This window comes from Lissotriton helveticus, chromosome 4_1 (assembly GCF_964261635.1).
Source record: "Lissotriton helveticus chromosome 4_1, aLisHel1.1, whole genome shotgun sequence".
NCBI classification, from domain to species: domain Eukaryota; kingdom Metazoa; phylum Chordata; class Amphibia; order Caudata; family Salamandridae; genus Lissotriton; species Lissotriton helveticus.
Window position 1 is genome coordinate 1,294,266,774 of NC_136063.1, and position 12,473 is coordinate 1,294,279,246.

A 12,473-nucleotide genomic window follows, 5' to 3' on the forward strand; every position below is an offset into this window, starting at 1 on the left:
TCTGTCTAGGCAAACTGCCTGTATAATCTACACATGTTTTCCTTTTAAGAACCTTGTTTGTCCTAGGTGTTCTTTTAACTCTTTTTAACTATTTTTATAATGTATAATTACTGATATATGACATTTCTAAATTTTGAACTGTATATTGAGTGATAAATTGTAAATAATATGCTTTATCTTTTTAACGTAACTGATTGATTATTTAATTGTATTTTTATATGTAGACTGTTCTTGCTTTTATGAGTGAAATCTCGAATAAAGCATATTTTGACTTTGACTTTGACTTGATTACTTGGTCTGGTTTAAATTTATGTTTTGCATCAGACTTTGCAAAAGCCACATAAGACTAAATGCAAAAATTCCTTGATATGCGCCCAGCTCTTCGTTCATTAAATGCTAGATTTGGTCTTTTCCATCCATGTTTATTTAAAGTAACACATGTGATGATCTTTATCATCTCCATAACCTCATTGATTCTTGCAGAAGAGTGACAATAGATATTTCAAACATATGTTATTCGCTGTCTTTAAGTTTAATTGTTTCCCTTATAATATATGATTGATATTTTGAGCTGTTAATTATTTCAGTTCCTTTTAATTTTGTAATTTGACAATTGGTGTTTTATGTTTATGAGTTTGTTCTCTAACTTATTATTATTGTTTCTTTTTACCCCTTTTCCTAGATGTGTTTCGTGTGTCCGGGAAAATCATTGGAATTCTTTATCTGACCGGATCCATTGACCAGTTTGGGTCTCGGTTGTGTCGTCCCCCTCATGTGGTCTCACCACCCTCGATTATTTGTTTATTATTTTGGTACGTTATTATTGTTGTTACTCCTATCACATTTTTTATTTTATGTTTACCCTAATTTCAGCTTTCTCTCCTCTTCTCTCTCGATTCTTTTTTTCTCTATTTCTTTTCCTTTGCATTTACATATTATCTATTATACATCCTTCATTCATTCTTTTCTTCTAAAAGCTATTTCCTATTACTTCTTAAGATTCCATGTACTTTCTTTCTTCATTGCTTCTTCTATCATATTTCTTGTGATAACTAAAGGTTATATTAACTGTTATACATTTTTATATAGTTCAAAATATTCTAAAGTGCTTACCTTATTATACATGGCTTTAAGAGTTGTTTCTTGGAATATGAAGGGTTCGGGTTATCCTATAAAGTGTCAACGGGTATTGAACCATCTTCATAAATTAAAAAGTGACATTGTTTTATTGCAAGAAACTGATGTGGTAGAATCTGAAATTGTTAAACTTAAAAAGCAGTGAGTTGGTCATCTCCTTCTTCTGGAGCAGCCACAGATAATTATGATCAAGATATATTTTGGTGTGTAGATCAATTGGTTGGGATAAAATAGAAGCAGCGTCGATGTCTTGTATTTATACTAGGATGTCCAAGTGACTTCGCACTTTCTGTCTTTGTAGATGGATATTATCTGTTCACCGATGTGAATTTTTTTCTGATAAAGTATACAGATTTTGAAGTTACTCCCGCCGTCCGGAACCTTTAGATTATTTAGGTCAGTTAAAGATGTCTTGACCAAGCTTGAAAAACGATAAAAATCCACCTGATATGGGGATCTTACTTAAAAGAGACTTTCCTTTGCACTTATACTTTGGTTTTGGCACAAATATAGTTGTGGCAAAGATGTAGTTAAAATAACTCCCTGTCCAAAAAAGTATAACAGGGCTCCAGACTTCCGACGGCGGGACTGCGGGTTCTCACGTTCTACGCGGTTATCCCAACCAATTGATCTACACACCAAAATATATCTTGATCATAATTATCTGTGGCTGCTCCAGAAGAAGGCGCTGGTCGCCGAAACGCGCGTAGAGTACCAACCTGCCACTTATTTCCCTTTTACTTTTTGTTCAACAATAAGAATGTTTTAATATGTGAAATGTTTTCATTATTATGTCACCTTTCTAATTGTTGATTTTTTTAATATGAATTTTAAAGGTCTTGAAATATGATCTCATGTCTAATCATTCATAAAATACTGTAACTTTATAAATTTGTTGTAGCTTAATTTCCTTGATTCTATTATTACTGAGAGTGGATTTGTTTTTTATGATTGCCTAGATTGTTACATATCAACCTTTGTTTATCCCTGGTCTAGGAATCTGATTCTTACTGTATACAGGGGGTCCTTGTTACATATACACTAACATTAGACTTTGATCTCATTTAACATGTTCCTGGGAACAAAATATAGAGGTTTCATAAATAAATTATTCTTGATACTCAATTCACTCAAGCATTTGAACAGTTTGCAACCGATTTTTTCATTAATAATAAAACATCTGATATCTCTTTACAGATGCTTTGGAAATCTTTCAAAGCTGCTCATAGAGATTTGAATATTTCCTTTGCGTCTCCGAGGAGGAACTAATTGTCTAAGAAATGAAATCAAACTGTAAACCATATAAACAACTGGAACATGAATACAATATTTCGAAATCACATTTTTTTTAGATTAACTAATTCAGACTCAATTCTCCTTGAAAAATGATTCCACTCTTATCTCCTTAAATCTAGTGCCAAATATTATAGGGAATAAAATAAATCAGCAAAGTGTATTGCTAACTATCCTAAAATATAAACGAAACATACTAAAATAGACTCTATTTTAGCTTTAGCCAACACTCTGGTAAATAAAAATTAGGATATCTTAGCTCAATTCACTCATTATGTCGGTAGTCTATAAACTCCTGAACCCCAAATCTCTCAAGATGACGTCTTACATTATTTGAATTCCATCAAACCTTCTCATTGTTCCGACATTAATTTCTCATATGAGGATAAAGATATTTTTATTGAAGACATTCTTTCTGTCATGCGGTCACGTAAAAATGGGAAATCCCGAGGCCTGGATGGCTTCTTACCATAGGGTTTTATTTACAGTTTTCTCAATTTTTAACTCCTAAATCATTCCACCTTTTTACCCATTTTGTATTCTCTAAATCTGCTGGAAGCTCATTTCAAGATGCTTTAATTTGCCTTATTGCTAAAGAAAATAAAGATTTTACTTTATGTAAAATTTGTAGACCCTTAATTTGGATAATAACATTTTTGCTAAAATTCTTGCCCTTCGACTTGAACCTTTACTTCCCAGTTAATAGGAAGGGAACAATATGGTGTTATTAAAGAAATACTTCCATAGGTTAATACTAGATTATTTTTCAATGTTTTAAGTAAATCTAAATCATACAAACATTCTTTAGCAACTATTGTGTTAAATGTGGAAAAAGATTTTGATCATGTTGTTTGGCCATTTATTTTTTCTACTCTTTCCTGGTTTGGCTTTAGTTCTACTTTTATAAATGTTGTCTGTTTGTTGTACTCTTTTCCGAAGGCTGCTATTGTGGTTAATTGTCCTATATCCCCTCAATTTTCTCTTCAAGAGGTATTCAACATGGCTCTTTTATCCTCTCCTTTCTTTATTCTGGTTTTAGAATCCTTTCTAACAAAATATTGTGTGAACTTACATATTCAGGGATTCCAATATGGGGCTCGGGAATTAAAACTCTCAGCAAACGATGATGATATTCTTCTTTTCATGTTAAATCCTCAAAGTTACTTATCAGCCTTCTTAAAAGAAGTCACATCTTTTGCCTATGACTCCGGATATAAGTTAAATAAAGATAAATGTGAAATTCTTCCTTTAAACACATGTTTTATCCTCTCTTTTATTTATTCTGGTTTTAGAACCCTTTCTAACAAAACATCGTTTGAACTTACATATTCAAGGATTCCAATATGGGGCTCGGAAATTAAAACTCTCAGCAAATGTTGATGATATTCTTCTTTTTATGTCAAATCCTCAAAGTTCCCTATCAGCCTACTTAAAATAAGTCACATCTTTTGCCTCTGTCTCAGGATATAAGTTAAATAAAGATAAATGTAAAATTTTTCCTTTAAACACATTTTGTTATAATGCAGATTTCATTAATTCTAACTTTCACTGAAATCAGGATAAAATCAAATACCTTGGTTTTTGGTTTCATCCCACCATTAAATAAACAGTTTCTATGAATATGATGCAGGTTTTATATTCTATTGCTCCTCTGACATCTAGATAGCATCCTCTATTTTTCTCTCGGCGGGGTAGATTAGATTCTTTAAAAATGATATAAGTTCCAATAATATTATTTGCTTTATCTAATATATCTATAAATATTCTGTGGTCTTAATTTAAACAAAGTTCTTTATTTGCCAACTTTCTATGGCATAATAGGAAAGCTCATATGTCTTTACAAAAAATTAAATGTCCCAAACACCTAGTAAGGGTTAATTTTCCAGATTTTTGCATTTATCGTTCGCCTTCTTCTTCAAACAAGCTGCTTTTTCACTTATTGAATATAATACTAATCAGTATCCCCTTTGGATTAATTTAAAATGTTTTTTCAACCCTTTTTCCTCTCTTTTCGTGAATTTCTTCTTTTTCTCACAAACCTCTGTTCATGTCCTTTCCCATTTTGAAGAACACTTGTAAACTTTTATGCCTTATTGTTTGTGTATATGATACTACCAAAGATCAATTTCTACAATCCTCAATTTGGCATTATAAATATACTAAAATAAACAATAGAACCATTTTTGGGGAAAACTTGGCACTAGAAAGGTTTAAAATGGGCATATCAACTTTTTGAGAACAACTTATATTGCTCATTTACTGCAGCTCAACAGCGCTTTTCCCTTCCAACTTCATTTTCAATTAAGAACTTTGCTTTGACATCAGTTGTTTATTCTGCCTATATTTGGTTGCCAGATATCACTTCTTTCTCTACTCCTTGTAATCGCTCCGCTATCTTTTTATCTCCACTTCTGTCCACATCACAAATTTATCATACATTTGTTGCTCCCCCAGAGATACATTTGAAGTGGAATTACAGTGGGAACGTGATTTAGGTACTTCTATTTCCTTTCCCTTATGGAATAAAATTTGGCTTAAAATGCGAAAAACCTCAAGAGCAGCTAACACCACTCACACTTTCATTTTTATTTATAATCAATTAGGATTGCACTTACCACATACATTTGATATGTTGCACTTCTCCTCTTTGCTAGTCATGTAATGCATCACCATCTGACCTCAAACACATGCTTTTTGATTGTCCTCATACTTATCAATTTTGACTGAAAGTTTGGAAACACATAAATAATATCTTCACTACACATAACCCTTTTACCTTTCAAAATATATTTTTAGGCAGCCTTTCAGAGGCTTGGTCTTTTCACTGTGATAGAAATATTATATTAAAATGACTCCTTGCTGTAATGTTTCAACAAATAACAACAGGGCATATTAGCAAGAACCTCATTAAAATTATTGCCGTTTTAGAGGCAGGAAACTGCCGCTAAAACGGCGATAATGGGCTTGCTAATACGCGTTATAGAATTCCAATAGAAGCCCTGGTTAGATGTGCAGGACATCTAACCTGGGATTCTATTGGAACATTATCTCCCGCCCGCCTCCCATTTCCCCCCGCCCTGCTATGATGGCCGGGGGTACTGCAGCAGATGGGAAGACGCTCTGCCGCTTTTCCACCCAGTCCACGAGTCGACCGGGAGTGTTGAATATGGTGGCGGTCTCTGCAAGACACCGCCATCCATATAGCTATGCAGGCGGGAAGCAGCCTTTCCGTGGCAGCATTCGCACCACGGAAAGGCATGCATGTGCGCAGTTGGGGGCCCATTGCGGGCCCCCAGGATGTTGGGGGGTGGGGAGGTACCCCCCTGCATTTGCATGCACAACATGGCAGGCACTGCGCTGTGCCTGCCATGTTGTGCATGCAGATGCACAAATGCCTTTTATGCATTGCGGCGGGTGCTGCTGGCAGCACCGCCTGCCGCAATGTAAAAAATGCAGGATGTGCCCGCCAGTGTGGCGGGTGCATCCTAATTGTATATGCGGGACCGCCGCACACATAGCAGACGAACCCATTTCCCAATGCGATGGTGGGCAGACTTTGTCCGCCCACCATCATAATAGACCCCTTAGTCTCCATCAGTTCCCAAATGTCATTATAATAAAAATCCCTACTTGTCAAAACTGGATTATGTAGACAGTGTGCCCTACCAGATTGGAAGATCAAGCAGTGACACCTTGGAAAATAATGCCATCCTGTGCTGTAAAAAAAAGGAAGGGGACATATTTTACAAAGAATTGGCGTAGGGCAGCACAGCAAGTAATTTTTCTGCGCTGCCTTATGCCAATTTGAATGTGCAGGAATGCACCAAAATACAGTACAGCCAGTCCCAGCACACAATTAGCAGCCATGCGCCAATGCAGGCATGCTTGCACCATGGTGCAAGGGTATCAGCGCTGTTGGAATGAGAGGCCTATTCCTCTTTTATGTGCTGCATAATTCAGCACAAGTGGAAAGAGAAAAAAATGAGGTAAAATGTAAACATTTTTCCTCATTATGCCTGCTCTAGGGCAGCATAATGTTTTGCCGCTGCCCCAGATCTATGTGATATTGTAAATCTGGGGAAATCTCAAAGGCCATGGTTGTTGCGTGCGTTCACCTACATCAACAACAATGAAATGCCTCATTGCCGCAGAGTAAGGCAGGACATCTACTTTCACTGCTTTATCTTTCTCAATTTGTACAAGACCATGAAAAGTCTTGCAGAGCAGCTTTACGTGGCCTTTTAGATATGACTAAGTACTGTGCGCCACTGGAACATCACAGAAAGGCCTTCTTGTAGTTGTGCGATATGTTCTGGCAGTGCACAGCCCTTGTAAATATGTCGCATGGGGGTTTGGGTAATACTGACCCTGCTGAACGTAACCCACCGGGTTGCAAAGCCCTAGAAAGACAACCCTACTTTCAGGAAGCACTGTAACAATAATTGTCACAAATTGGTGGAGAGCCCACAAAAGATTGAAGAAATAGTTTGGCTGTACTACATCAATAACATTTAAACAAGTAACACTGACTTTTGGAAGTAATGTTATGTAGGTAAAAATACGAACTTGCAAAATGAAAATGAAGAACTAATTAAATTAATATTTAGTGTGTGGCAGACACTTTCGAGGCACAGACAGCATGTCACGAGCACCGCTCAATCTTTCTTTTTAATTCGGACATCTCACCTGTTTTACTGTTTTATTTAACTCTTGGGAATATTCTTTTCTTAGTGAGGTAACTCTCTGGTCCACCGCGATCACCTGAGAAGGGCTGTTTGTTGTGGAGAGAGGTTGCCTACGTGATTTCTGAACACTCGAGCCATAGCGGCCATGTTAGAGTGGTTGGCGCCTTAGTCTCTCAGGCGGGGGGCATAAATTGAATGAGTGCGTGGAAGCGCGCAGCTGGCGTGCCAAAGGCGTGCATAATGCAAGCCCGTCTGTGCCCGTCCGCGCCTGGTGGCTACCGGACGCCAGGAAGCGCTGCCCTTTTCCCCAGGTACAGGATGACTCTGATCAGTTATACTAGGGAGGAGCTTTTGGAGCTGATGGCGAACCCTCTGGAGATGGGGTGCAATGGGTCTATGTCCACAGGCCTCCCAAGTCCACAGATACGAAGAGAACAGGGGCTGAAGCAGCAAAATGGGGCGGAACCCCGGCAAGGGAATGGAGCACTGGAAGGGTCTTTCCAGGGGCTGTGCATAAATGCGACATAAATCCCTAAGCATGCAGCGGAGTTGTGGGATCTTCTGGAAGACGAGAGGCCAGATATGTGCCTGCTGACTGAGACCTGGCTCTAAAACCATTTGTCACTGGTGTTGGCGGTCGCCTTCCCGGATGACTACATAGTCACAAGACTAGATAGGGCAGGCAAACGGGGGGGAGGGCTGGCAGTGGCTACTCGGGCTCCCCAATGTATCAAAGTAGTACACACAGTGCTGACGACCTACATGGAATTACTGATGTTTCACTTGGAGTCCCTCAAGGGGGCCAGATGGATGAGGGCAGTAGCGTACCACCCCCTGGGAGAAAGCAAACAATTGTTCTGCTCCACTCTCCTGGAAACTCTCGCCCCTTACATATAACATTCTGATTGCTTTGTTCTGACGGGGACTTCAATCATCACCTGGAAGAACCTTCGAACTTAGACTCGAGGTCCCTTCTGTCGGCAATGGAATCACTGGGTCTTTTCTCCAGAGTTCATGTGCCCACATATATTGCATATCGCCATTGTCTAACCCAGGGTGGTGTGGAGTGGAAAAACTATGGATTTGGGCCCAGATCTTTTGACTGGGGTGAATGTGTGACATTGATCCACATTCTGTCCATCACTGTTGTGTTTGCAATTACCGCTCTAAGTGTACTGGGGATGCTCAGATGTGAGTCCCAGGCACTCCACACCACTGGAGTCAAGCTAGCCGGGCTGATGAGAGGTGTTACCTCGAAACCGGGCCGGTCCTCGGATGCTTGTTTCCGTTCTGGGAAGGACATGGCTTTTGTAGTTCGGACTGGACTGTTCCCATGGGGCACAGGGTCAGCGCTGATTTGCATATCGCCATTGTCTAACCCAGGGTGGTGTGGAGTGGAAAAACGATGGATTTGGGCCCAGATCTTTTGACTGGGGTGAATGTGTGACATTGATCCACATTCTGTCCATCACTGTTGTGTTTGCAATTACCGCTCTAAGTGTACTGGGGATGCTCAGACGTGAGTCCCAGGCACTCCACACCACTGGAGTCAAGCTAGCCGGGCTGATGAGAGGTGTTACCTCGAAACCGGGCCGGTCCTCGGATGCTTGTTTCCGTTCTGGGAAGGACATGGCTTTTGTAGTTCGGACTGGACTGTTCCCATGGGGCACAGGGTGAGCGCTGATTTGCATATCGCCATTGTCTAACCCAGGGTGGTGTGGAGTGGAAAAACGATGGATTTGGGCCTAGATCTTTTGACTGGGGTGAATGTGTGACATTGATCCACATTCTGTCCATCACTGTTGTGTTTGCACATATATTGCAGGGCATACTCTTGACACTATTTCCACCAATGTCCCATCCCTCTCCGTTAAAACACAGCAGGAGCTAACTTGGACCGATCATTGGGCACTAAGATTCTCATTCAGTCAGCCAGAGGGCAGAAGGCAGCTCCAACACAGGGAACATCTACACAGGGTGTGGAGGAGAGTCCATGCCGGAGGTGTTCGGCAGAGTTTTTAAAGCCCCCTTGATGGAGTAGGTGTTAGACAGCAACAAGGCCCTTGAAAGATGGGAAGATGCTATTGGAACGGCTTGGATAGCATCGCCCCTCTTAAAGTAGTGAAGGTGAAGGAGAAAAGGGTGCCAGAGCCTTGGTATTTGGAAGCGCTTGAAGTAGAAAGGGATCAGTGTAGAGGATGGGAAAGAAAATGGAGGAAGTCCAAATGTCTCGAGAACAAGCAGGCATATAATCTGGTACATACAGCATACCTAAGTAGCTGTAAGACAGCAATGAGAAAACATTTGGGCTTAAGGATAAGGGAGGCTAACAATTCCTCACAGGAAATCTTTAAGATTTAAAGAAGTTCACTAATCCTAAAGTAAGTAGTGCAGCGGTTCCCCACTCGCAAGAGCTATGTGACAACTTGGCCAGCCAATTCAGTGAGAAGATGAATAAAATCTATAACTCTCTGGGGAACGGAGGGGCATCAAGGGGGCCAAGTCCGGAAGGGAAGGACCCTTTATCACCAAGGCTTGACTCATTTGCCACCATCACCACAGAGCAAGTTGAGTCGGCTCTCGTGGCAACTAAATCGGGGGCAGAGTCAGACTGTGCCCCTCCCTTCATCATCTCAGAGCTGGCGACGGTCTTAGCCGCCTCGCTCTCGGCAGTATGTAACACTTCCTTGGACACGGACACTTTCCCCAGCAAGTCGAAAAGAACCATCATCAAGCCTCTGTTGAAGAAGGTGTCAATAGATCCGTCAGACATTAACAATTATTGGCCGATCTCCCTCATTCTGTGCTGTTCGAAAGTCATGGAAAGGATGATCAATCAACAATTGACGGGCTTTCTAGAACAGCATGAACTGCTGGATCCATCTCAATTAGGCTTTCGAGTGGGCCATAGTATGGAGGCAGCCCTGATGGAAGTCACTGACAGTATTAGGATGTCTTTAGACAGAGGGACTCCTAATATGCTGGTGCTTCTGGACTTGTCGGCGGCCTTCGACACCATCTCACACAGTATCCTGCTAACAAACAGAACACAATGTGTCAAATTAGACACATTTGTGTCATCGACCATTCCACTGGATAAGGGCCCAGGGGTCCATCCTAAGCCCTACTCTGTTCTACATATATGTGGCCCCTCTGACTGCTACTATAAGAGCCTGCGGTTTTGAGACGTATGATACGCAGGTGATAATACCATTCGAGTCAGATACCGCTGCGCCCAGAGCCAAGTTTAAGATCTGTATGTTGAACAGAGTCGCCTGGATGGGGGAAAACTTGCTTCAATTAAACTCCAACAAAACGGATATCCTCCTGTTCGGGAAGGCAAAGGAACTATGGACGGCAGACTGGTGGCCTTCCGAACTGGGATAGCCCCCTTCCCCCACAAAGCGGGCAAGCAACTCGGGAATTCTGCTTGATATCAAACTATCGCTGGAAGTTCGGGTTAAGGCTCTCTCAGGCACATTCTTTGGTATTCTGCAAATGCTAGGAAAGATCTTTCCTTGGATCCCCTGGACGCAAGAAAAACCCTTATCCAGGTACTTATTGTGAGCAGGCTAGATTCCGGCAATGCCCTACTTGTAGGAGCCAGGGAAGATCTTTCCTCCAGGATTCAGGAGGTGTAAAATACTGCAGCAAGGATGGCACTGAACAAGCCAAGGCGTTCCCCGTCTCCACCCCTACTGCAAACCTTACACTGGCTAACCATTAGAAAGAGAGCTGTGTTTAAACTCCTGACACTTGTGTTCAAGGAAAGGCAAGGGTTGAGGGCAGCATATCTAAGGAAGAAGTTAATTCCGTATGTCCCGGGCCGCTAGCTTAGCTCAAGTAATCAAAACCTACTAAACCTGTGCAAGATTAATAAATCAAGAATGGGAGGGTTTGCATTTTCCTATCTTGCCCCCTTTCATCGGAACAGGCTACCGGAAGAGATCCGACTCTACACCTCATTGGGGCAGTTCAAGAAATGTCTAAAGACCTGGATGTTTTAGAGAGTATGAGTGGGTGAGTGTCCTGCAATGTGCTGCCAAGCACAGAGAGATCCCCATGGGATGATTTGTTGCACCATATAAGTGTTAAGAGGTAAATAAATATTGTTTTGATATGTTCGAGAAATATATTTAATTGTTGTTTAATTTGAAAAGTGCTTTTATGTTCTTCTTTTTTGGGCTCTCCACCAATATGTAACATTTATTGTTACGGTGCTCCATGACATACTGTAATACAGCAGGGGGTACTAAGGAAGGGCCAGGGACTTGGAGGACAACTGCAGCATGGAACATTGCCGTCAGAATACATGGCGATCACATGGGGATGCCCCATCCTGAGAGCAATGACCCTGCTGGCAATAAACATTTGACTTTGATAAATGAGTGGTGGAATTGGTTTAGGTATAGACAATATAAAAGATTTGAAGTGTTCGGTTGATCTGTGTTCCTGTTTTAAGACATTCAGCTGTCTAATGTACATATATATCATTCAGAAGTTCAATGCCCTCGTAGCTATGGAATAGAGCAGACAGGCTTAACTCAGTAGACATTTGTAGAATTTCACACACTATCGAAACAGAAATAAAGTCAAAATGCAAGACAAGAAACCTTCCAGATCAATTTAGAAAAATAGAGTACATTTGAATTAATGAAATGATGCTAAAACAACAAAACTCCAAGATAAGAACTCAGAGATATGAATTTTTAAAATATAAATGTGAAGATAGCGCTAAAAAGTGTTAAGTATCAATTGCTGACCTCTTGTTGCATTTGACTGGTAAGCCTAACTTTAAGTTAAGGTTCACTGCAATCGAGTGCGGGTCTGAACAGAAACTAAGGGCTTGATTACGATGGCCGAGGTACTGTCACCAACAGGCTGTCAGTGGTGGTCCCTCGGCCATCGTAACAGGGATCTCCATCCGCCATATTACAGTGGCTACTGGACAGGTGATGGTCAGAAACACCGACAGCTACGGTCCGGACAGACATGCATTATCCGACCGACTGTTAGACCTCCCTGTAGTCCCAGAATTGCGGCAGTGCCTGACAAGCACCACCATAGGGATTACAATATTGTTTTATGCTGGTTGTTCTGCGGTGGTCAAACTGCAGCAAAACAGCAGGTGGAAACAGATTTGAGGGCCCATAGTGCCCCCCCACCCTCTAGGCCAGGGACATAGGCCCTGGGGGCACCAATGGTGCCTCCCTACATATCCCTACACAAGTGGTAGGTACCACATGGTGCCTGCCATGTAGTGCAGGGATATTTGAGGGGTGTCTGTTGCAGAGAGCCGCACCCGCCACAATACAAAACACGGACATTGCGACCGCCACTGTGGTGGTCGCATCTTAA

General features: G+C 41.2%; 1 long non-coding RNA gene across 2 annotated transcripts in view; it reads left to right on the forward strand.

Moving 5' to 3' along the window:
- LOC144827497 (uncharacterized) overlaps positions 1-12,473 on the forward strand; it is a 262,935-nt gene that overhangs the window by 49,366 nt on the left and 201,096 nt on the right. The window contains exon 3 of one of the 2 annotated variants that reach the window (XR_013610212.1): positions 683-1,680. This is a non-coding gene — a long non-coding RNA (uncharacterized LOC144827497). Of the gene's footprint in view, positions 1-682; positions 1,681-12,473 lie in introns of those variants that run through there. The other variant, XR_013610213.1, reaches the window with a different exon arrangement.